Source organism: Scyliorhinus canicula, chromosome 12 (genome assembly GCF_902713615.1).
Source record: "Scyliorhinus canicula chromosome 12, sScyCan1.1, whole genome shotgun sequence".
NCBI lineage: Eukaryota > Metazoa > Chordata > Chondrichthyes > Carcharhiniformes > Scyliorhinidae > Scyliorhinus > Scyliorhinus canicula.
The window spans coordinates 19898370-19912279 of record NC_052157.1 but is presented as its reverse complement, the minus strand read 5'-3'; the positions used below and the strand labels follow the sequence as shown (position 1 = coordinate 19912279).

At 46.7% G+C, this 13910-nt stretch overlaps 1 protein-coding gene across 1 annotated transcript in view; it reads left to right on the top strand.

Annotated features, from left to right (window-relative positions):
* LOC119975190 (cytosolic carboxypeptidase 4) overlaps window positions 1–13910 on the top strand; it is a 287106-nt gene that overhangs the window by 108948 nt on the left and 164248 nt on the right. The gene's annotated exons all lie outside the window — the stretch shown is intronic.

The following is a 13910-nucleotide window of genomic DNA, read 5'->3' as shown; positions in this document are numbered from 1 at the left end:
TTAACTTTGACTCTCAACGGTATTTCGAGTGGGGAGCCAGGGAAGTAGCTTGGTCTCCTGGTACGCCTGTTTCTGTCAGACACTGCCCACTCTTCTTGTGGTCAGTGTTGTCCACTCCCCTTATTGTTACTGAATGGACTCTGCCCTTATCTCTTGTGGTGCTTGTTGGACACTACTCACTCCACTTCTGACCACTGCCTGCTCTTGTTGTGGCACCTACGCCACAAGATGGCCATTTAAGCATGGCCATTTAAGCTCATTACCCATGTGTCGCCATTGGGAGTGAAGTGGACATCCCAGCTCTCATTCCGTGGCTTGCCTTTTGTGTATAATGTTACTGACTTCCCTCATGGCCTCTGTCAACATTTTGCAACCAATACTAGGGCATCATCGCCTTCTCCCACTCTGTAAGCATTCCTTTATCAAGACTGCTTGGAGCAACTATCAGTAGCAATCACAGTGACAGCCCAGCAATACAGAGAGAAGAGGCCAGAACTCCCAATGTGAAAGTCACAGCTTCAGCCTGTTTTAGTTATCTGTCGATTTGCCTGGGCCGCTCGATGGAGCTCTGCCAAGTGCCCCATGCAAGAGGAGAAATTGGCATTTTCCAGATTATCGTGTTAGTGCTAATGACAATTGAGGAAGACTTTGAAGCGCGGAGCGAAGCACTCTGATTTAAAGGGTGAGAGGAACATGGAGCCAGGATCAAGAAAAATATTTTAACAGAAAATAGTTAGCAGTTAAAATTAAAAGTTGCTGGGGTCAATGGAAGTGAATTAAATACACAATATTATTGAAGACTGGGGAAATTTCCATAATGCACCTTCACCTTTCCGTCATCACTATGGTGATGACACATCAGAGTGTCAGGAGGATCATGGGTCATAGAGGTCGACAGCACAGAAAAGGCCCTTCGGCCTACCATGTCTGCGCCAGTCAAAAACAACCACCTAACTATTCTAATCCCATTTTCCATCACTTGGCCCATAGCCTTGTATGCCTGGGCATCACAAGGGCATATCTAAATACTTCTTAACTGTTATGAGGGTCGCTTCCGCCATCACCCTTGCAGACTGTGAATTCCAGATTCCCATCACCCTCTGGGTGAAAAAGTTTGTTCTCATATCCCCTCTCAACCTCTTGCCCCTTACCTTAAAGTGATGCCCCCTGGTTATTGATCCCTCCATCAAGTGGAAAAGTTTCTTCCTGTCTACCCTTATCTATGCCCCTCATCATTTCGTACATCTCAATCATGTGCCCCTTCAGCTCCTCTGCTTCAATGAAAACAACAGTTTATCTAATCTCTCATCATAACTAAAACTCTCCAGCCCAGGCAACTTCCTGGTAAATCTCTTCATCCTTTCAAGTGTTATCACATCCTTTATATAATGTGTATTTCAGAGCTGCACACAATACTCTAGCTGTGGCCTAATAAACGTTTTATACAGATTCAGCATAACCTCCCTGCTCTTAAATTCTATGCCTCGGCTGATAAAGGCAAGTGTACCATGTGCCTTCTTAATCTTGTTATCCACTTTCCCAGCTGCCATAAGGGACCTCTATACATGCCGACCAAGGTCCCTCTGATCCTCGGTGCTTCTCCGCCCCCCCCCCCCCCCCCCCGCACCCCACACACACACACACACACACACACACACACACACACAATTTACATATCGTCCGCAAACTTACTGATCAACCCTCCCACATTCAAGTCTAAATCATTTATCTAAACCACAAACAGCAAGGGCCCCAACACTGATTCCTGCGGGACCGCACTGGACACAGGCTTGCCGTCAGGGAAACGTTCCTCGACCCTCACCCTCTGCTTCCTGCCACTCAGCCAATACTGGACCCAATTTGGCAAATTTCCTTGGATCCCAATGGGCTCTGACCTTCGCTATCAGTATCCCATGTGGGAGCTTATCAAAAGCCTTGCTGAAGTCCAACTAGAATACGTCAAATGCATTGCCCTCATCTGCCCACCTGTTCTTTGAAAAATTCAGTCAAGTTGGCCAGGCATGACCTCCCCTTAACAAAACCATGCTGACTGTTCTTGATTAATCCCTGCCTCCCTAAATGCAGATTAATTCTGTCTCTTGGAGTTGCTTCCAATAGTTTCCCCACCACTGAGGTTTGCACTGATTGACCTGTCGTTTTCTGGTTTATCCCTACCTCCCTTCTTGAATAATGGTGTCACATTGGCTATCCTCCAGTCCTCCGGCACCTCCCCTGTGCTGATAGAGGAATTGTAAATTATTGCCAGCACACACCTGTGATTTCCTCCCTTGCCTCACTCAACAGCCTGGGATACATTTCCTCCGGCGCTGGAGGTTTATCTGCTTTTAAGCCTGCCAGAACACTCAGAAACTCCCGCTGTCTATGTTAATTTCTTTAATTTTATCACAGTCCTTCTCCCTGATCTCTATACCCACACCGTCCATCTCATGAACACCGACACAAAGTATTTGTTTCAAACCCTACCTACGTCCTCCGGCTCCACAGACAAATTGCCACTGTGGTCCTTAATGGGCCCGATTCTTTCCCTAGTTACCCTTTCACCCTTCGTATAATCGCTTAACAACTGTAGATTTTCCTTTATTTTAACCTGTCGGTATTCTTTCATGTCCCCTTTTTCCTCTCCTAATTTCATTTTTAAGTTCGCGCCTGCACATTCTGTACGCCTGCTGTTTTGAACCCTCAGTTAGCTGCCACAAGCCTCCTTCGTTCTCTTTATCCAATGCTGTATCCATGGTCTGGCCATTCTGAAATGGTACATTAACAAAACCATCCATCCAGAAATTGCCACGCAATTTCAATTGGTTTGGAAAGAAGGGTTGAGATAAAATTATTGCCACTAACAATTTTACATTGGAGACTACTGTAGGTGTGGGAGAAAAAGAAAAACTGTAAATCTGAACTAAAGATAAAATCAGCAGGCTCCACACTCGCGTCTCAGAAGCGTGCGGAGATTGGCATGCGACTCAGAAGCCTGAAGCTCCCACTTCCGATGGGGTCAGCTCATTAGGATTGTTAGTTCCCACCGACATGTTGTCAAAAGTGGGGAAATGGAACCCGAAGGTCATCGAAGTGGCAGAGCTTTGTGAATGTATGTATCATTCCTCTCATTTCAATTATAGTAGCATCTCATGAATGGAACTGGAGGTGGCCTCATGCCAGCGCTGACTGCTTGAGGACTGCGAGTTTGCGAACGCGTTGTGCGCACCATGGGTCAGGGACGATTCTTGTCTTTTTCTTTCATGTCTCGAGCCCTGAAGGATCAATCCGGCGACGAAGCTGCAGGAATTCAGTGGGCGTGGCTGTCAATCTCGCAAACTGCTTGGCCTGTGTCCCTACATCTCTACGAATCGTTTAATGGAGTCACTGCGGATCATCCTGCACTCTGTCACCAAGCTGTAACACGGTGACTGAATATATGGATTACAAGTCACTTCTGTCCATAAATCACTGTGTCCATTTTGATGCCGCTGATAAAAATAATTAGCAGCATTGTTTGCCATGCTCAACCTTCCCATTTGCTATGACTTGTTTTCAAGCTACTAACTACTCTTTGATGCAACTTAATGCTTTTCCCTCTATTACAACGCTTCTGATCCTTGTGCAACCATCTTTCTGTGGGACAAACATCCACATCAGTAACATTGTCATCTTGTTCTTATCCATAAAGCAAATAAATGTGTAATGAGATGATCCTGCACTTTAAAAGTAAAGCCTTCTGAAGCCATTTCTGATATAATTGTTCCAGGAAGCAATGAACGCACTTCCTGGATACTTGGTGCTACATGTGATTGAAGCAATCCGAGCGATGGGGTTGACTGACTTTGAGTGATAACCTTCTGAACAGGAGCCATTAACTTTCCATCTGCAGTTTCGATGGCTGTGAAGTCTTTCAAATCTCGTCTGCGCGTGACTCCATCAGGAAAATACCTCCATTTGGTGGCAAAGTGAAAGAGGCTACATCATGATCGGCCTTTACTTAAAGGAGTACAGCAAGACCCCTGGCTGAACTTGGTGGGAACTAACTGCAGGAAAGCTCAAGAGCTTGTTGGGTGACTGTGAAAGCAGATTTGAATGTCTCGCTGGGAACTACGTCCAACTTCGCCGCTAACTGAATTCAAGGAAAACAACTGTATTCTTTTAAAATCCATGTGACCTCTGCAGTTACCCTTTCTGCCGCACTTCCACTCAGTTTGGTGGAAGCATGATTAGCGCAACAAAACACAACATTTTGACTGCTGCAGAGATTAAATTGTGGTGGAGTTGCCCTTCCTCTTCACTTAAACTGGCCCTTGCAAGGCAACATTTTTGACAAATCCTGACTGGTTTGGCTCTTCAAGAGTTAGGAGAAAACCACCTTTTTCAGCGAACACTCGTTAATGGATATGATTACCCAACTAAGAAACTCCGTACTACTGGTCATGGGTTCTGTGGGTTGTTGCATGGCTGATGAGCCGGAACCTAGAGCCGCATCTTCGACCGCACACTTGGCAGGTGTTTCCGGGAGGATTTTAGATCGCTGTCATTACTTTCTCTGGCTCCTTTTCCGTCCCTCCTCTTGTCGTCGGGTGTCCTCAAAGAATTGTTTCCCTTCAATCGAGAGGTTCCTCCAGGAAGGTTTCTTCTGAGTAACAGTCCCCCAGGCTTTGACTTTGATGTTGCATTTCTTGAGGTAAGCCTTCAGGGTGTCTTTGAAGCACTTCCTTTGTCCTCCTCTAGTTTCGGAAGCCTCAGTTGAGCTGGGCAGAGAAGATTTGCTTTGGGAGTTGGGACTCTGACATGTTAAGCACATGGCCGGCCCTGCGGAGTTGGTTTCAGATGACCATGGCCTCAATACTGCTGCTTTTGGTCCTTCAAGCTAATGTTAGTATGCCTGTCTTCCAGTTGATGCGGTGACTCCATTTCAGACAGCTATGATGGTACCTCTCCAGGGTCTTGAGGTGGCGTCTATGCATAATCCAAGTTATTGATCCATTTAGAAAAGTTGGGAGGATGACCACCTTGTACACAAGGGTGTCTTGGTGGCAGCATGGGTATCACTGTTATCAAAGACTCTCGTCCTTGGGGTTCTGAAGGTGATGCTTGTGGATTGGATGCGCTGTTGGGTCTCCGCACCGATGTCAGCCTTAGGAGAGGTGGCTCTCCAGGTATGGGAAATGTTTCACGTTTTGGAGGGTTTCACTGTTTATCTTGATGGAGGGAGACACCAGATCTTGCCTTGTGGTAGGTTGGTAAAGGACTTGAGTCTTCTTGACGTTGACACTGAGACTGACTCTTTGGTATCCTTCCTGGAAGGTGTCAAGCATGGCTTGGAGATTTTCTTCTCAGAGAGTAGCGATGGTGATGTCATCTGCATATTGAAGTTCTGCGATTGATATCAATGTCGTTTTCTTCTTGGATTTCAACTGGTTGAGGTTCAAAAGGTTTCTGTCCATCCTGTAGACATGTCCACTCCACTAGGAAGCTTGCTCTTGACAAGGTGAAGGATGGTAGCGATGAAGATGGAGAAAAGGGTGGGGATGATGACACATCCCTGCTTGACTCCAGTTTTAACGTTGAAGGTTTCTACCATTTCTCCGTCGGTGAGGTCTGTCACTGATACCTTGCTTTGGAAGAGTCAGAGGATGTTGATGAATTTCTCTAGACAGCTGGCCTTTGACAGAGTCTTCCATAGCACTTTCTGATTGACTGAATCAAAAGCCTTTGTCAGTTTGATGAAGGCCATGTAGGGTGGTTGATGTTGCTCCTGACATTTCTCTTGAAGTTGCCGAGCAATGACAATCATGTCCGCTGTTCCACGGTTTGGTTCGAAGCCACACTGGCTTTCCAGAAGAATTTCTTCAGAGACTGGGAGAAGGTGGCTAGTGAGGATTCAGGCGAGGATCTTCTCGGGAATGGAGAGTAGGAAGATTCCTCAGTAATTCCCACAGTCCGCTTTGTCTTCTTTCTTGAAAATTGTGATAATGACAGCATCGCAGAGGTTGATTGGAATATCTTCTCTGACCCAGATATTCAGGATGACGGGTGATCTCTTCCCCTCCAAGTTTGAAAATCTCCTCTGGGTTCCCATCCACTCCTGTGGCTTTTTCATTCTTCACGTGTTTAATGGCGGCTTCGGCTTCGTCCACGTTTGGCGGGAGCGCAAGATTATCTTTGATGGGAAATTTGGGGGATTTCCTCAAACACATCCTCACCTATGGTTGTAGCGCAGTTTAGGAGTTCTTTTGTAGTGTTCTATCAATTGGAGGCTGATGTTTTCTCTGCCTCTCAAGAGGGTTCTGTCCTTACTCTGCATCAATTTGAGGCCTAGGGTGTTGGGCCCATATATTGCCTTGGTGGCACTGATGAAGGCCCAGGTGTCACGCTTGTCAGTGAGAAGCTGCAGCTCTTTAGCTTTCGCAGTCCACCATTGCTTCTTGATTTCCCTAGTTATTCTTTGTACCTCTGCCTTGGCTAACTGATGAGCTTTCCACTTTTCCTTGCTGGCTATGTTATTTTGCCAGTCGCGGACAGCTTTCCTCTTCTTGTCGATGAAGTCTTGGATGGTGTGGTTGTTCTCATCGAACCGGTCTTGGTGTTTCCTGGCCTTGTAGCTAATAGTTTCTTCACAGCTCGAGATGATAGCTGTCTTCAGCTTTTTCAAGTTTTCCTCCACTCCATTCGAGTCATAGAGGATTACAGCATGGAAAGAGGCCCTTCGGCCCATCCTGTCTGCACTGGCCATCAAGCACCTATCTATTCTAATCCCATTTCCCAGTGCTTACCTTTATTATTAGAATGGACACTTTGAGGGCAGCACGGTGGCGCAGTGGGTTAGCCCTGCTGCCTCACGGCGCCGAGGTCCCAGGTTCGATCCTGGCTCTGGGTAACTGTCTGTGTGGAGTTTGCACATTCTCCCCCACAACCCAATGTTGGGATTCGCCCCCACAACCCAAAGATGTGCCAGGCTTGGTGGATTGGCCACGATAAATTGCCCCTTAATTGGAAAAATACTCTAAATTTATTTTTAAAACTGGACACTTTGGGGATTTTGGCGAAGGCACTGTTGGCTGTTCACTAGCATGCTTGGCTCTTGAAGATGCTCAACGTGATCTGTGTTCGGAGCTGTTTCTTCCTCTGCTGCTGCTTCTGATGGAGTTTGATGGACATCGAAGAGCAGATGAGCCGGTGGTCCGTCCAGCAATCATCTGCACTGGTCACCACTTTGGTGATTGCTGAGGAGAAAATATTATTTTAGAGGGATTGAACTCATGAAACAAACCACACTTCTAAACCATGTTAGGATCTATTTGCAGACTAGATTTATAAAAAGTCATATACTTTGCAAATGCTCTTTAAGTGACAAATGTTGCATACTTGGATGTATTATGTCAAAAACTTACTTCTCAGTTCGTGAGAACGTGGTACTTAAATTATATTAATGACCATAACAAGCTAATGATAAAGGTGGAAAATAGACCATCAAATCAAAAAGAACGCTATGTTTTGCTGAAGGTGAACTTTTTGTAATAATCAAACTATTAATTCATTAATTATCAAGACCGTTCTTCAGTGCAAAACATGAACCAACACGAGCCAGGAGCAGCTGTAGACCACCTAGCACTGCAAAAAAAACCTCCACAGACTCAGTGTACAGCACATTGCTGAATCCTCACAATGTGTCAAAGATGAAAACTGAGTACAATAAGCAGCCACATCACAAGCATGGAAGCTACGAAGACCCCACAAAACTAGTTAATTGTCATGAGTGGATTATTTGAAAGTATCAATCTACTCAGCAAGGAAGACAACACATCCTCAGGCTCAAACAATCTTGTAAGTGCCAGATGGTGTCATTTTTAACAAACATCCTATATGATAATAGCTTGAAAGCCTTGCTTGCAGTACAATCTTTAATTGCTTTCTCAGAATTCCTTATTTTAAATTATTTGCAAATACTTAAACTTGCATAGTGTCCTTTGTGCGTTAATCTTCGAACCGGAACAGAATAAATCATTGTCTTCCGCTCCGATGTCTACAGTAGATCTTCGTTATTTCCAGTCCGTGCATAGTTCGGAATAACGAATGGAACAATGTCCTTCATGTTTCCACAGATGAGTTGCATTCACCCAACCAACCCTTGATAGACTTACCATCAGAAAGGAGGACAGCAAGGAGATCCAAGAGAAACTATTGAACCCCAGGTGATGGGGGACCAGTAGAAGCCACAATGATGCACCATTTCATCAGGGTTCATACTCTGCACTGGTGCCACAAGAAATAGACGTACTATCCCTTCAGTAGCATGCCGAGTTTTCAGGCTATGGATACCTGTTTTATTTGACGAAGGACAATATGCAGAATGGAAATATCAAGGCACACACTGACCTGGAAACTTTGCGAAATCTAGTTAAAATATAATAAACATGGTACATAAGACATGCGTTTCAATTTGAAATGCTTTAAATATTACTTTTTAATTTGTGTGTCGCATTTCAGGAGGAAACATAAGGGGGAAGAAAGGCAAAAGTTTGAAAAACAGAGAAGCTTCCCAGGAACAGGAAATATGAAATTGCTGCATCCCCTCACTTGACTTAAGTAATGGCTTATTAAAAATGGTGAACAAAAGTAAGGCTGTGTTGCAGTTCAAATGGCAATTGAACTCTGAATGACCTTGCCAGTCATTTGCCTCAGGAGTTACAATTTACAGCCTTAACAGCGATACATCTTCAGCAGCAGCATTAAATCCTGTACTGCGGCTGTCTCTTTCAAACAGTGTATCATCTGGTTTGCTGTGGAGATAAGTGAGTCTGGCATAATTGTGATGGCACAGCTGGTGGAGCAGGTTGTTTCGACCGTCAATCAGCTCAGCACACTAGTATAAGGACAACCAGTGTTACTGTTGCTCAGGTAGGTAAGGCTGATGTCGTGCATCACTTGAGAATATTCTTTTGACGATTCGTTCTCTCAAAGCTTCGCTATCAATATTTTTTTTTGAATGCTTTCATCAGATGTGAGTGTGAAGAATGATCATATTAAAATATTGCACAACAAGTGTACTTGATAATCATCCTGGGACAGAATTATTTAGCCTCACCACTTCGCCAGTCCTGGACAGAAGCTTAGGACTGCAGTGTTCTGCACGTGTCCAGCTGTAAGATCACAAAGATTTCCCATCCCAGGCCATTTTCTGGACCTGTAGAGACCCTTACTATAGGGACGAACCACAGGCAATGTGGAATGGTGATAGAGCTGGCAGGGAAGCAAAATGTAGCTACTAGGCTTGTGAGGCCTGTATTTGATTGACAGGACTGGATGGGGATTGAGCTATTGCGCGAGAGAGTAATAGCTCTCAAAGGATTCCTTGTCTCAAGACATTGACTTTCCCACTGGGCTCCCAAGGAACCGCTCCCCTACCCCAACCTCAGTTAGTCAGCAGGAGTCTACAGGTAGGCTGTGGTGCCATGTTTTCCATGCCCTTTCGTTTGATCAAAGAAATAAGATGGGAGGCCAAATGCTGGCAATCAACTTGGACACTCAGTTTAGGGAAAGGCCAAGCTCCCTCGCTTCGGGAATCTATGGGAGTCTTGGCATAATATTAAAGTGGTGAAGACCTCGTCCTCCAGGTCTTTGCCTCTTCTTTCTGACCTTTTCTTCTGGGAAACTGGGAATAGGTTTTGCAGTCCAGTTCTGGTACTACGTTGATGGAAGAATTGGAAGGAAATGGCCACAGAGCAGAGTGGACAGAAATCCCGCCTCCATTTCCATCTCCAGTTATTTTAATGGGAGTGGGTAAGAGGATGGGTCAGGAACCCCACAAGCTTCTGTTTAAAAGTTGCCATTTGGAAGTAGGCATTTCAGAACTTCTGCAATTTCAGTAAGGCAACTGTGTTGTGGAAGCTCTTCTGATCATTGGAGTAGTGAACCATAGTTTGAAGGCAGGCACAGTGTAAAATGTGAGTAAAAATGGTGTTGTCTCCTTTGTAGTTCATCACAAAATATTGTAGCCGAACTTAAATCTGTGTTAACTAACATGAGTGATGACAGAACTATAATTGGAAAAGCTAAGTGACCATTAAAATAATGTGTTTGAAAGGTTGTTAGTTCTGACAACTGGAAAGCTGTTAAGTGAAAGCACAGAATTTTAAAAGTGGAAAAGTGTGAAATGCATTGGAACACATTATCCAGTGTATAAAATCAATAGTTAAATACTTAAACTCACCCCATATTTTTCATTCATTCTGCGTCCCCCCCCCCCCCCCCCCCGGCCTTCAGAGGAGTTCAGCCATCTGTTTGGCTGTTTGAACAATGTGACACATTTAACTTTTCCAACAAGGATAAATGTTTTTTCAAGTACCTATCTCGTGATGTTTATTTATTTTTCTGATTTATCAATTTTTAAAGACTTCTAAATGCTAGTGTAAGGCTTGCTTTTATAAAGTGGATCCTGGGTGAGTGGGTTATGAGCGATTGGGGTGAGTGGGGTGAAAGAGGTGAAGGCGGAGAGACTGAAGGGAGTTTTATACTGATCAGAAGAACTGAGTCCATGGGCGAAATTCTCCCATCGGGAAACTAAGTGCCGATGCCAGAGTGAAAACCGGAGTGTTTCACTCCGGCATCGGAGGCCGGTCCTTGCCCCCTATTCTCCCACCTCCAGGGGGCTAGGAGCGGCGCTGCGTCAATTACGCATGCCAGGCCTTGGCGCCACAGGAAAGCAGCGGCGCGTATATTACGCGGCCGGCGCCGCGTAAATTACGTGACCCGCGCATGCGCAGGTTGGCCAGCGCCAAACCCGCGCATGCGCGGTTGCCGTCCCCCCCGCGGGCGCCCCGCAAGACATGGAGGATTTATCTTGCGGGGCGGCGGAAGGAAAAGAGTGCGTCCTATAGAGACGCCGGCCCACCGATTGGTGGGCACTGATCGCGGGCCAGACCCCTACTGAGCGTCCCCCTGGTGCTCGACCCTCCCTCCCTCCTCACAGGCCGCACACGCAGTGTTCGCGCACTGTTCACGCCGGCAGCGACCAGGTGTGGTTGGCGCCGGCGTGAACCCGTCGGATTGGGCAGGCCGCTCGGCCCATTTGGGCCGGAGAATCCCCGCTCGCCTGCTATAAACGGCGAGCGGCGATTCTCTGAGCGGTCTGTCATGAAACGCGGCACCCCGTTTTGGGGGGGGTGGGAGAATCGCGTGCGGGTGCCAGGGCGGCATGGCGGGAATCGCCCGGCACTCCTGCGATTCTCCCACCCGGCGTGGGGGTCGGGGAATTGCACCCAATATCTCGGAGGATGGAGGCACTGACCTGCCTCTGGTGTTAGACCCAACTTGAGGGTGATCCACTCCACAAGAGATGCAAAATTGGGCCGGGAAAGAGGGGGAAATCACAATATCAGGAAAAGTCCCAACTCCTGATTCCCGCCTCCATGATATCTGTTCAGCCCTGGTCTTCCCTTGCGACAAGCGTTGAGAAAATCCTCCCTCATGGGCAGCACGGTGCTGCAGTGGTTAGCACTGCTGCCTCACAGCGCCGAGGTCCCAGGTTCGATCGCGGCCCTGGGTCACTATCCATGTGGAGTTTGTACATTCTCCCCGTGTCTGCATGGGTCTCACCGCACAACCCAAAGGTGCGCAGGGTCGGTGGATTGTGGGCCTGGTGCTAATAGCAATAGAGAAACAATTTTCTTCACACCAACATTTCCATTGCATCCATTTCCATTTTTTCCATTCAAACAAAGAACAAAGAAAAGTACAGCACAGAAACAGGCCCTTCGGCCCTCCAAGCCCGTGCCGACCATGCTGCCCGTCTAAACTAAAATCTTCTCCACATCCTGGGTCCGTATCCCTCCATTCCCATCCTACTCATGTATTTGTCAAGATGCCCATTAAATGTCACTATTGTCCCTGCTTCCACCACCTCCTCCGGCAGCGGGTTCCAGGCACCCACTACCCTCTGTGTAAAATACTTGCCTCGTACATCTCTCTAAACCTTGCCCCTCGCACCTTAAACCTATGCCCCCTTGTAATTGACCCCTCTACCCTGGGGAAAAGCCTCTGACTATCCACTCTGTCTATGCCCCTAATAATTTTGCAGACCTCTAACAGGTCGCCCCTCAAACTCCATCGTTGCAGTGAAGATTAGTGATAAAGTAAGGGACAATGTTGCATAAATGGCCTCACGCTACAATGTTTGAGAATTTTTTTCAGATGACAGAAAATTGCCTCTTCATCCACAGTTAGGCTCTGCGAACTCATTTTATTTTCAGCTTGCAGAGAATATTTGACACACATCAAATTAAGCCTTTGGGCTGTAGCAGAACCTATTTGGTGTGCGATTTCTAGTAGTGGATGGCTCTGCCAGTTTGAAATTTGAAATATGCAGCGTGAGTTTAATTCATTCATTCCACCCCAATAAACTGAATGGGTGGTTTGAATTCCCCAGTGGGAATGTGTTAAACCAACACTGGAAATACAAATTGGTACTAATAGCAGCAGATGAAGCATAAAGCCCGGAGCTGCTCACACATTGGTAGTTTGGAGTAAAATTGCCAAGAGTTGTACACTTAGCAGCTTTCAATATGGATGTAGTGTTGCTGTGTTGTAATATTGAATGTCCAGCCATTGTTTGTTCCATTCCATGGCACATATTGATCAAAAAAAGACATCCTACAGATTATGGCAGGGGGTGAGTGTAATAACCCTTAAGAGGCCCAGTGGAATACACTAATCGATCTCCCCGTGGGAACCAAAGAATACGAGCTTTCCCGCTAGTGGGCGGAGACCCGCCCAGCTGAGGCTCGTTACCTTGCTCTCTTCAAACCAGCCCGGATGGGGATCGGCATTGCCGTAGTCCTGAACGGGGCCTGTTCTGTTCTACGCTGTCGTAGCGGCCGTTTCCTTAACCTCAAATAAACTTCAGTCAACTTACCCTCTCGGACCTTGGGTGGCACGGTAGCACAGTGGTTAGCACTGTTGCTTCCCAGCTCCAGGGTCCCAGGTTCGATTCCCGGCTTGGGTCACTGTCTGTGCGGAGTCTGCACGTTCTCCCCGTGTCTGCGTGGGTTTCCTCCGGGTGCTCCGGTTTCCTCCCACAGTCCAAAGATGTGTAGGTTAGGTGGATTGGCCATGATAAATTGCCCTTGGTGTCCAAAAACAAGCTCGTGTTTGAAACAAACCTGTTGGACTTTAACCTGGTGTTGTAAGACTTCTTACTGTGCTCACCCCAGTCCAACGCCGGCATCTCCACATCCAAAAACAAGGATACTGGGTTACAGGGAGAGGGTGGAGGTGTGGGCTTAGGTAGGGTGCTCTTTCCAAGGGCCAGTGCAGACTCGATGGACCGAATGGCCTCCTTGCGCACAAACCTTGAAATCAGGCCGATTGGTGGGCAAACCCTTTAATGTGCACATGGTATTTTCTTCAGCGTCCTGGCCTTTATAAATAGGGACATACAGACAAAAGCAAGGATGTTATGTTGGACTTGTATATAGCATTAGTTCGGCCTCAACTGGATGTGAAAGCATTGGGGAGAGTGCAGAAAACATTCACGAGAATGGCACCAGGGATGAGCAATCTCAATTATGTAGATAGATTGGAGAAGTTCATAGATCATAGAATTTACAGTGCAGAAGGAGGCCATTCGGTCCATCGAGTCTGCACTGGCTCCTGGAAAGAGCTCCCTACCCAAGGTCAACACCTCCACCCTATCCCCGTAACCCCGCCCAACACTAAGGGCAATTTTGGACACTAAGGGCAATTTATCATGTCCAATCCACCTAACTTGCGCATCTTTGGACTGTGGGAGGAAACCGGAGCATCCGGAGGAAACCCACACACACACGGGGAGGATGTGCAGACTCCGCATAGACAGTGACCCAAGCCGGAATCGAACCTGGGACCCTGGAGCTGTGAAGCGATTG